This window comes from Heteronotia binoei, chromosome 2, assembly GCF_032191835.1.
Source record: "Heteronotia binoei isolate CCM8104 ecotype False Entrance Well chromosome 2, APGP_CSIRO_Hbin_v1, whole genome shotgun sequence".
In the NCBI taxonomy this organism is placed as follows: Eukaryota; Metazoa; Chordata; class Lepidosauria; order Squamata; family Gekkonidae; genus Heteronotia; species Heteronotia binoei.
The window spans coordinates 167075253-167087965 of NC_083224.1; the positions used below are offsets into that span (position 1 = coordinate 167075253).

General features: G+C 42.1%; 1 non-coding gene across 1 annotated transcript; it reads left to right on the forward strand.

Moving 5' to 3' along the window:
* Nucleotides 1-12367: 12367 nt before the first annotated feature.
* TRNAT-UGU (transfer RNA threonine (anticodon UGU)) lies at nt 12368-12434 on the forward strand. Its single transcript has one exon. It is a non-coding gene; the product is annotated as a tRNA-Thr (tRNA).
* The last annotated feature ends 279 nt before the right edge of the window (nt 12435-12713 follow it).

Consider the following 12713-nt stretch of genomic DNA (forward strand, 5'->3'; position numbering starts at 1 on the left):
AAACTCTATAGTTTTAAAGTTAAAAAACAAAACAGAGTTTTGATCAAAAACCAGAGTGTCACCTCCGACCAGGCCCATAGCTAGGATATTTTTTTTTCCTGAGGGCATTTAAATTTTGGGGAGATTTTTTAAAGAATTCTTTCCTGGGAGTAAGCACCAGTGAATAAGGAAAAAAAAGAATAAGAGAGGACTTACTTCTGAGTAGACCCACTTTGGCTTTTCAGTTCATTATAAACACAAGTGGGGTAGTGTGAGGTGAAGTGACGGAACTGGGACTGAATAGCAAAAAGCCCCCCCCCCCAAGTTTATGGAAAGTGAAACCTGTTTTTGTCTGTAGAGAAAACTGTTTTTACCTATGCTGCTGCCTTGAAATCCACGAGAGGAGGAAAAATAGGAAGGGGCAGAGGATGAAGAAGAAGTGCTCCAGTTCCCCCAAGCTGCAGCATGCTGCCTCTGCTGCTATTTTGGGCAGGGAGCTCCGTGCCCTCCCTCACTTTGCCACACCAGTGAGGGGCTTCCACTCTATACTTTCAGTTGTTATAGAATGTAATAAATACCTGTAGTACTTTTAAATTGCTAAACTTCTCCAAGGGAACCGATCTCTGCCATCTGGAGGTCAGTTGTAATTCTGGGAGATATTCAGGTCCCACCTGGAGGAGGGCAACTCCATAAACCCTGTTTAATAAAATGAGACTCACTTCTCAATAAACCTGTTTAGCATTGCTCCCAAAAGGAGCTGAGCCCAATCTCATTTTTGTGCATATCCCACCATCTACATGCCACTGAGAACTGCCCAAGTGTTTCTTGCATGTGCACTTTTTAAATGAACGGCACCTGGGTTGCCACCTGTGCCTTTAAAAGCAGCCTTACAAGAAGCACTTGAGCAGTGAAGCTTTCCCCACCATTTGTGACCATGTTAGAAAAAGCTCTACCTGGTAAATGTCTATGTATCAAACTGCTATTAAAGACATAAGAGCTGAGCCAGAAAGGGGAGGGGGGTGGAGTGGCATCCCTTCCAAATGCCAGTTTCCCATCCAGATCAAGTAGAAACATTACAGTAGTACATGAGATGCCTTATGAACTTTTTGCAGCAGGTCTTGCCCCCGCTTCCCGTGTATTATGAAAGTTGTTGACAATGGTGGGTGCTGTGCCATGGATCAGAGGCTTTAGAGGCAATGACTCATTGCAGTGTGTATTTATATATATTATTACACAAAGCAATTTCTCTGTGGACATCTTAACTATTGCATAGTAGGGCTAATTCATTGTGGTGCTATGACACTTTGAAACAGATGTCATGCTCTCAAAGTTAATGGCTTCCATAAACCTGAATCCAGTTGGTGTGCGTTAAGACTTACTTTTTGAATAACCATCCTATTTTGTGTGTGTGTTTAGGAGAGAAGAAGAAGAAACAGAAAAAGGAGGACGAGATTGGATTTATACCCCACCCTTTGCTACCCAAAGGAGTCTCAAAACAGCTTGATATTATTTTGTATGTTTAGTGGGGGTGGGATGGTATGGATACTAGGTTTAGATTAGAATTGAGTTAGAATTTAGATGGCTTTTAAAAAAAAAACATGGATTAAGTCTGAGTGGTGTGCTTTTAAAATAAAATTCAGATTCACACTTCTTGAACAACTGTGGCTTGTTATGGAACACATTTTGAGTTCAGTGGCGCCTTTAAAATCAACAAAGGTTTATTCAGGGCATGAGCTTTCATGTGCAAGCATGCTTCTTCAGATACATAATGGGCGTTTTCGCACTGACCTTCAAGTGGCGCGACCACCCTCTTCACACCGGAGGATCTGCCCGGATTTCGCACAAGAAGCGCCGGCGCACCCAAAAGAGCCGGCTACTTCCGTCGCGAAACCCGCTCAAACGTTTTCCTGCTTCTTGGCGGTTTCCGTTTGAGCGGGTTTCGCGACGGAAGTAGCCGGCTCTTTTGGGTGCGCCGGCGCTTCTTGTGCGAAATCCGGGCAGATCCTCCGGTGTGAAGAGGGTGGTCGCGCTACTTGAAGGTCAGTGCGAAAACGCCCAATGTTTCATATGTATAGGTAGATGCCTCTAACTAAGTGAACAGCAAGTTAGCATACAACTTAATGAAGATGTTTTGACATATGCAAAGATTAAATAGTAATAACAAGCTAAGTTATGATACATTTGGATCTAATTTTGGGAGAGGGACTAGTGAAGCAATAAATATATCAAGGTAGGAGATTAACATGTAAAAATCTCTTTCTTAATCATTAAGAGTAATTGAGATTCTGCTGTTATGCTCCATTCATCTCCTCTCAAGCATAGAGAAAGCTGGCAGCATCCTTTCTTTGGAGGTGGGGTTCTGTGTTGCCTCCCCCAGTCGGAATGAAGAGGCTGACACTGTGTGTTGGATAAACCGGGCTGCTTTATTGAACATAACTTGAACGAACTAGAATGGTAAGGGGTATAGGCCTAACAGGACAAGCCCTGGGGTCAGCCCCATGACCCCACTTTGTCCTGCGAGGGCAAGCCACCCTGCCCCCAGCACGAGCCCAATATATTATGGCTGGTGCTGAGCCAGCCAGGCCCAAACTCCACCTCCACCTCGGTCAGCATCAATCCCTCTGGAAAGATCTGCCCCAGTGAGGCTTTGTCGTGATCTGCACTCCCAGCATTGAGCCGTAAAGCCCATCTGCAGTTCATACAGACCACCTGCACCAACTGGTGCTGAGCCATAGGTGCTCCCCTGAAAACACTATAGCCCATACCTCATCCTGCCCAGCGACTAAACTAATATAACTCCTCCCAAACTTCCTAACACTATTGAGCAGTGGAAGGTAGGCAAAAAACAAATTCACATAGGCCAATTCTGTGAAAATAAAAACATTCCTATCTGGCTTCTAATAAGGTGACTGGTAGTAGCCTGTACTGCCACAGGGTGGAAGGGTGGGCCAAGAGCCACAAAAGAACTGTGCTGTGCTGGGCGGGGCTGGGGCTTTTATAGCCCTGACACCATACCCTCAGCAGTTTCTCGGATGCCCGGGACGACGGGGCCAGCCTTCCCTCCTTCCGGGTCGACAACAGCGGCCCCCAGCCTATTGCTAGCATTGCCAGCCCGGCTGGGAGGGGCTGACTTATGGCAGGAGAACACATTCCAATATTCATCTTGTGAATGGGAAGTCTCCATATTGCATACATTTTATCCTTCCATTCCTCCAAGGAGCTCAGAGCAGCATACACTGTTCACCCTTAAAGCTTTTTTTTTTTTTAATCAGGAACATACAGGAACTTCTGGAGGGCTTGGTGTCAGGGGGTGTGGCCTAATATAGAAATGAGTTCCTGCTGGACTTTTTCTACAAAAAAACCATGTGTGAAACAATGGTGACATCAGGGGTGTGGCCTAATATGCAAATAAGTTCCTGCTGGGCTTTTTCCCTTCTTCATTTTATCCTGTGAGGGAGATCACACTAAGAGTGACTGGCCCAAGGTCACCTGGTGAGCTTCATGGCTGAGTGGGGCTTAATATCCTGATTTCCTATGTCCTAACCACTCCAACAATGGCCCTACACAAAGGCTCATAAGAACAAAGCAGGGGGGAAGGACACAAAAGGTACATATTCATAACATCCTAACATCAACTAATGGCAAGTTAGGCCATTCTAGCTTGAACAAGGCTGTAACAGGGAAGAAGGCATTAAGGGATGAAGTGCAAAGGAGTGGTCTGGATGCATTCATTTCTATAACCAGAGGCACTAAAACTCTCCAGTCTGTGCTGGGCCTTTGAATGTCTTTTGATCTCAGTTATTTTCAGTGCCGGTATGAAATCATTCAATATTTATTTGATTGCTTAATTTTGCGTGTCAAATTATTGCTACGCATCTGACCAAAAGACTTTTCTTTGACGATTTTTAGGACTAGGGAATAGGCATCATTCAGAAGAAGGAACAGACAAACAGCTTCTGCAGATGCTTCAATTCAGCACTGCTGAATTTAGAGAGAGTTGCATAGAATATGGATGTAGAGGTATACCGTGCTGAAACAGAACCCCAAAGGTAAAGGGAAATCACTTGGGGGGTGTGGCGAGGTTTCATCTGGTAAAATGACACCCCCCCCCCGAAGACATTAGTGTGGTAAAGTGAGGCTCAGCAGTGGGAGGGGGGGAGAGGAGTGTCATATGCTGAAACAGAACCTCCAAATGGGATGAGATGAAGTTTTAACGGCTAAAACAAAGCCAAATAAAGGGAAGACATTTGTACTGTAAAAAGTGATGCTCACCAGTGTGGGGGAAGCATCATACACTGAAACAGAGCCCCCAAATGGGAAGAAATTCCTCAGTGCTTACATCAGCCATGGAGAAAATACAACTCTCATGCTCCTTTGCTTTCTTACACTTGTACATGTCTGCGGTTGTGCTAGACGTAATAGATGCACAGCCACCCAGCAAACTCTGATGAAAGGATCAGCAATCATGCAATCTGAACTATGATCAATCTGGAGTTTATTTGCAACTGGTGTATAAGACACAAGCTGACCTGCCAGAGTTTGAGCACTCCTAGTCTCAGGTTCAGTCCCTGTTATCTCCACTTAAAAGGATCAAGTGGTGGGTGAGGTGAAAGACTCTCCAGCCTGTGACCCTGGAGAGCTGCTGCCAGTCACTGTCGACAGATCTGACCTTGATGATGGTCTGAGTCAGTATAAAAGCAACCATGTGTTCATTCCACTAAGTTAGGTTCATGCTCCAATCTTAACACTAGCAGTGAAAAACAAAAACAACAGTAGTATTACTGCAGTAACAACAAAACACAGGCAAGGCAAGGGCAGTGATGGATAAATGTAAGCAAATATAATATTCAGGAATGTACTCCCTTAGTACATGGAATTTTCACTTACTTGGCAAGTAATGAGTGATGAATTTGTCTTTCCAGGAACTGATCCAATAGTTTTAAAAGCCATATTTGGGGCGTGGCCACATGTCACATTAAAAGCGGGTGTGTGGCACTCAAATTCGAACGGCTGAATATTGATTCGATGCAGGGCCGATCAGACGAGCATCCAAGAATGCAACTCATCCTGTTGTTGAGCGATCAGACATCCAATACTATCACGCTCTTTTCTTGGCGCATGTGTGATCAGATGTAGGTGAGTGGGAGGGGGGGGGGGTCCATTGAACATGCGCCCAACTGTTTGGAGGTGGGAAATCAAACGTTGCTTCAGAGGCGGGGGGGAAGGGGGGAAAGTTTCTGGAATTAACATTGCCGATTCAAACCAGGGGACTGCCAGGAACTACTTTCCTGGAAATTGGCAGTGACAATGATATCTGGAAATTCTCCACACTGAAAAAAAAAAAAAAGATTTTTCCTTCACTCGGTTGCATTTGAAGTATAGGTACTGCATTGGGGAGGGGGCTAGATGGGCCAAAAAAAGACTGTTTTCTGGACTGTGCTTTCATGGTTTTCATGACTGTGAACACTGTAGAATTATAAACTCAAAGTAGGTTTATTTGTGAATAAAAGGTAAAGGTAGTCCCCAGTGCAAGCACTAGTCACATCATAACGTTTTCATGGCAGATTTTTTTATGGGGTTGTTTGCCGTTGCTTTCCCCAGTCATCTACACTATCCCTCCAGCAAGCTGGGTACTCATTTTACCGACTTTGGAAGGATGGAAGGCTGAGTCAACCTTGAGCCCAGCTACCTGAACCCAGCTTCTGCCGGGATGGAACTCAGGTCATGAGCAGAGCTTAAGACTGCAGTACTGCAGCTTTACCACGCTGTGTCACGGAGCTGCTTATTTGTGAATAGAAGTACCAAATTCAACTTGGCAAATTCCTAGAAATATGGAGGCAGTGCCTGGGGGAAGATGGAATTTAGGGAGCAGAGGGAGCTCAGCAGAGGTGTAACTCTATGTAGCTTGTCCTCTGAAGCTGCCATTTTCTCCAGGGGAACTGATCTATGTAGTCTGGAGATCAGTTGTAATTCTGGGGGGGAAACCAGGCCCCACATGGAGGTTGGCAACCTTATCTGTGAAGAACAGACACCAAACCTACATTTGATAAGGCACTCACCCTCAGTTCCTAATGGAGAGGGGTTACTCAGCATAATATTGGCAAACAGGCTTGGTTTGATGGCTATGTACTCGTAACAGTGTATATAATATGAAGAGATCTCATTATGCAGTAGGAATAATTTGAATTACTATCTGCTCTTCCTGATGGGTAACAGGAAACACTTGCATGGGAAAGCTGCGGTGGCATTTACAAGAATATTGTAATGGTCTCATCAGTGTGATACCAGAGTTCATTAACTACCCTATCAGCTTGCAAGTCAGGCTGATGGAATAAAAAAGGGATGTAGCATTTATTTACGTTTAACTGAATCACCGTGCCCTGGGCAGTCTTCCAGGCTCTAGGACAAGGGAAGAGAGGCAGCTTTGGGGTTTTAAAAAAAGCATATTCACAGCTTCTGTACTGTTTGTTGTTGTTGCAAATGGAACATCTGCATTAGTGGCAGGTTGAAAAGACCATGAGCTAAATGCAGGCGTAGCTAGCACTTGTAAAATGATTTGTTTACAATCTGTTTATTTGAGGATGCACAATTTGTGATATACAGTTCACCATATACATCTAGGAGCCCACTGAAGGCTCAATAGACTTTCCGGTTTGGCTGTCTGCTCAGGACTGCAAAACTACTGTATCTGTGATAGGTGGTAGCCAGATCAGTAGGTGTGTGAACCCTGGCATCTCCTCCTAAGGGACTGCATGGGGTGTTTTTGAGACACAGTGCTACAGAAAGCTTTCTAGTGCACATAAGTAATCATACATAAGTATTTACAAAATCAATATATTCACAGTGCACATCCTGAAATAGACATTCTTGAGTCTATACAATATAGATGCCAGCAGAACACCCACAGTTTGCAAGTACATTGTAGAATGACCTCAAGTCTGAGCAAGAAACATCCATTACAAACGGTATACATGAAAAGATTGGTAAGGATGCCATGTTTAGTTGATGAATTGGTTATGGTAATTGATTAAAACCTTTCTGATGATTAAAAATGCCCCTGAGCTATTTCATACAGCAATTGTACTTGTCTAAGCATAAATATTTGCAAAATCTGTGAGTAATGTCTCAAACTGGAACAGGTATTATATCCCATTGCTTTGTTCAGGGAATTCTGAAGCTGTCCTCTAGCTAAGGAGCCTTCCTGCAACAAAAGTGGCACTCTGATGGAAGAAGTTACTGTAGGAAGAGTCATTGGAGGTACAGCAATCAGCAAGAGAGCCAGTTTGGTGTAGTGCTTAAGTGCTCAGACTCTCATCTGGGAGAACCAAGTTTGACTCCCCACTCCTCACAAGTTCACACAGAGCTGTCCTCTCAAGAGCAGTTTCTGTCAGAACTCTCTCAGCTCCACCTACCTCACAGGGTGTCTGTTGTGGGAAAGAGAAGGAGATTGTAAGCCACTCTGAGACTCCTGATAGCGAAGAGGGATATAAATCCATTAACCTCCTCCTCCTCTTCTTCTAGACTAAGGGGAAAAAATCTCAGGTTTGTGCAGGAAAGGTGGTGTTTATATCTGCCAAGAAATAAAGAGCATTCATATAATTGAATCCTGTTAAAGAATTCTTCATCAGTGGATCAATGGATATGACTTTCTAATCAGTCCAATGAATTGATCAATTACATCTACTTAATGTTCAAAAATCAATACCAGAGTAAAAATATTCTTACTTTGGTTGGCCCAAGTGTCATAACAGGCTTGATATGAAGAGGCACTCTCTTCTTTGTGAGAGAGATGGGGCAATATCAGCTTGCATCCTACCACTTCCCTCAGCAAAGTTTGAAGCCTTCCTCCAGTCTAAGAAGGCTTCCTCCAACTGACATGGCTGCGCCTCCAATGACTCTTCCTATGGCAACTTCTTCTGGCAGAAGAACCACTTATGTTGCAGGAAGGCTCCTTAGGCTGGAGGACAGCTTCAGAATTCAGTGAACAAAGTTACAGAATACAATACCTCTTCCAGCATGACACCTACCACCCACAGATTTTGCAAATATTTATGCATAGACAACTACAATTGCTGTATGAATAGTTTGAGGGCTTTTTAAAAAAAAATCATCAGAAAGGTTTTAATGAATTACCATAACCAATTCATCAACTACACATGGCGTCCTTACCAGTGCTTTTGTATACACTGTTTGTCCTGAATGCTTCTTTCTCAGACTGGTGATTCTACATTGTACTAAAGACTGTGAGTATAAAACCAAATGGAAGGAGCTCTGCTGGCATCTATATCGTACAGACTCAACAATGTGCATTTCAGTATGTGCACTGGGAATTTATTGAGCAGCACTGTCTTTGGGGATGTGTTTAAAATGGCCATTTGTATAACAGTCAGTGTGTCTACTCTCATACGTTGTGCACAAGCTGTACTTAGTGAGGCACAGTCCTTCCCCCCACCCCCAACCAGCTCTTCCCACTGCTGATCAACTCAACAATTGGGGAAAAAATAAGAGATGACTTTAACCATGTTAACACCTTTATGTCACTCAGTAACTCAGGAGTGATTTCATTGCATTGGGCAATATGGTAGCATTCACTCACAGCTCTATAGTCATACCTATGCAATGATATTACTTCTGGAGTATGCCAGAAGTGACATCACTGTATGACAGCTATGTTACAACATCACCGGCAAGACCTCTCAGGTGACTTTTCTACCAGTTGCCTGCCATGGACTTTACAAGCAGTTTTTTTCTCTAGATTAAAGAAGAGGGAATTAAAAATGCAATCTTGAATACATTTATTGTTTTTAGCAGATTTATATTTCTTTCCCATATGCGCCTATGTATAGTGTAAAATCAGGGCCATTAAAACATTCCCATTCCTATTTTCTTCATCCATTTTTTAAACAGGCTTATGTTTATGGAAGTAATAATAACCCAGTAATTTGCAAATGTTTTTATATTCAGGTATAATTGCTTTCCTGTTATAACACTTGAGCAAAATTTCTGACTTTAGCAGATGTTGAGATAAATTATTGGATGATAAGCAAGAACTGCACATGATTGAGGGAAATTAATTTTGCAGTACACATTTGTAATAAAACAATTGGAACTTAAAGACAGGTGGTTTTCTTTCATAATAAAAGGTAAATGGAATTAAATCTTCCACAGCTAATTATGAGCAATGAGGCCTGAAAACCTTCTGAAAAATGTAAGTATGGAGCAAATTTTGAGAATTCGGTGTCTTGTTTTGAATAATAATAAAGTCTGCATATATCATAATGGAGCTTAATTTACCATTTCTTAATTATGGGTAGTGCCACTATAGACTGAAATCATGGTTTGTCATGAAGGTTGCAAGGAGTCTTGAAGTTTGATGAAACTCAAAATTTGCAGAAGCCATTGCCAAGAGTGGGTAATCAAAAGTTGTGATTTCATCACTTATTATCTTGGACAACTGAAGGATAAAACTACATAGTTCTATAAATTTTGTATAACAAGGACAAAGGAGATATATTTATTTATTTATTTATTTATTTATTTATTTATTTACATTTATATCCCGCCCTCTCCGCAAGCGGACTCAGGGCGGCTTACAACATCATAAAAACAATCAATTCAGTAAAACATATAAAACCATAATTTACTTATCAATTTAAAAACTATTTGCGCTGTCTCAGTCCAGTCTGGCGGTATTGGCTTCTGACTATGATCGCCAGCTTCTGTAGGATGTCCGGTGGCAGCCCATTTTCAATCAACCAGAAAAGCCTGTTTAAATAGTTCGGTCTTACAGGCCCTGCGGAACGCCGACAAATCCCGCAGGGCCCTTTTAGCTTCTGGGAGGGTGTTCCAAAGTTCTGGTGCTGCCACCGAGAAAGCCCTGGATCTTGTTGTGCAGTACACATTTGTAATAAAACAATTGGAACCATATAGAACATTTTCTCCTTTTCCCATAAAATGAGAACCTGGAGTTGCTCTGTGAAAGCCAATGAAATGGATTAGCAGTGGATTTAAGATAGACAAAGGAATATTAGGGTTGCCACCAGGACCCTTTGCCAGTCTAGGGACATTGGGGATGTTGTATGGGAGGATGCTCTGTGTTTATTTTATTATTATTTTTGGCAAATTCTATGGTTAAATTGGGCTTAAACCATAGACTTTGCTCAAAACTAGAGTGCCCCCCCATGACAGCCCAATGTGATAATCAGGGCTTTTTTAGGAGCAGGAACCTCCTGATATAGCCAATCATCCAGGAGCTTACAAAGCTCATATTACAAGGCCAACTGTAAGCTCTTGGCGTATTGGCTACATCAGGGGTGTGTGGCCTAATATGCAAAAGAGTTCCTGCTACAAAGAAAAAAAAGCCCTGGTAATAACATCACTTCTAGGTAGATCCAAGTGGGCAGCCGTGTTGGTCTGAAGCAGTTGAACAAAGCAGGAGTCAAATGCACCTTTAAGACCAACTAAGTTTTATTCAGAATATAAGCTTTCGTGTGCTAAAACATACATTTGAAGAAGTGTGTTTTTAGCACACAAAAGCTTACGTTCTGAATAAAACTTAGTTGGTCTTAAAGGTGCAACTTGATTCCTGCTTTGTTCAACCACTTCTAGGTGACATCATCACTTCAGGGATGTCACACAGCAACATCCCTGTTTAAGGGAGGTTATCTCGATGGCTAGTTGGTCCATGGCAGGTGAAGCAAAACTGGGGGATCCCCCACTGGGCCCTGGGGGCTAGCAACCCTAAAAATGCTAACATAGAATTGACTTGAACACTCATTGTCATGGGATGTGGTGATGGCTACTGTCTTAGCTGCATTTAAAAGAGGTAGCTGCATTTAAATGGGGTGGGAAGATAGGTCTATTGTTGGCCATTAGCTGTGACTGCTAAATGGAGCCAAGAAAAAAATGAAGGCAAAAAGATCTAACACTAAGTGAATTAGGGGTAGGGTTAGAGTTAGATCAAACCCTAAATGAATTAAGTACAGGTTGAGAAAAATCAACAAAAATGAGCCAAATGCAAAATTAATATCAAAAGTGAAAAACTGACACAAAAATTAAAAGAATATGGAAAAAATAAAATAATAGAATCAAAACAATGGCTCTCTGTGTGTGATGAAGCTGCTTCTGATTTATAGCACCCTATGAATTAATGTTCTTTCAAACGTCCTGTCATTAACAGCATTGCTCAGGTCTTGTAAGCTGAGGGCCGTGGTTTGCTTGCTTGAGTCAATCCATCTCCGTTGGGTCTTCCTCTTTTCCTACTACCTTTAATGTTCTTTAGCATTACCATCTTTTCCATTGACCCTGATCTTCTCATAATCTGAGCAAAGTACAATAGCCTCAGTTTAGTCATATTAGCTTCAAGAAAGAGTTTGGGCATGATTTGATCTAGAACTCATCGATTTGTCTTTTTGGTGGTCCACAGTATCCATTTCCTCCAACACACATTTTAAAGGAATCTGCTTTCTTCCTGTCTGCTTTCTTCATTGTCCAGCTTTCAGACCCATACATGGTAATGATAATACCATAGCATAAATTAACCTGATCTTGGTTGCCAGTGACACATCACTATTGGTTGATGATGTACTGAAGGAATAGGAACTATTGAACAGTTTCAGTTTCTTTATTGTCAGTCTTGAAGCTGTGTAATTCCCCAGTAGCCATTACTTTTGTCTTCTTGCTGTTCAGATGTAATCCTGCTTTGACACTTGCTGCTTTAACCTTCAGCAGTAGTGATTTCATGTATTTACTGCTTTCTGCCAGTAATATGGTATCTACATATCTCAAATTGTTAATGTTCCCTTCACCACTTTTTTCTCTACCTTTATCTAGATGATGCCACTAATTTAGGGTCACCTTTCCTTAAGTGAACAAGGACAACTTTTGCAGCAGGGTAATAAAATCTGCCCCTCTCAAATAGAAGGGAATATTAGTAGCATGGGGATGTTTGATGGAAGTTGGATTTATTAAAGATGAACTCTCTAGAGTTAATTCAACTAAGTATTCCATCAAGCTTATATGATTTTTTTGTTCTACTTGAGCCTTTTTACTTATGCCCACATAAATACAGGACTATGTCTGAGCCACTGAACAGAAATAAATGGTTTGACAATGAATGCAAAACTATGAAAAGGAGGATTCGCCAATTGCACTGTGAATTTAAAAGAGAATATGCCTTATGCATTCAATTCAAAAATAATTTCACAGCTATTCTATGATGTTGCTGTCTGGATCTTGGTAACCTCAGGATCTATTGATCATCCCCTTTGTCAGTTTTTGTGTAGGATAATGGGTGTCCCTTGAAGTGTTCCAGATGTGTCTCTCAGAGCTGAACTAGGCCAAAAGTCATTGGAAGCTAGAGTATGACTTTTAGAGTATGGGGAGGGACGGTGGCTCAGTGGTAGAGCACCTGCTTTGTAAGCAGAAGGTCCCAGGTTCAATCCCTGGCATCTCCAAAAAAGGGTCCAGGCAAATAGGTATGAAGAACCTCAGCTTGAGACCCTGGAGAGCCGCTGCCAGTCTGAGAAGACAATACTGACTTTGATGGACCAAGGGTCTGATTCAGTATAAGGCAGCTTCATATGTTCATGACTTAGTGCTTTTAAGTTTAGACTAAAGATTATCTTTGCCATAGAGGTGGTCAGATTGCTGTTTTCTCTCAAACAAGATGCTTAGTGCTCAGTATGGATGAATATGGTTAACACCATTTTGGAGCATCTCATTATAGGGTTTTC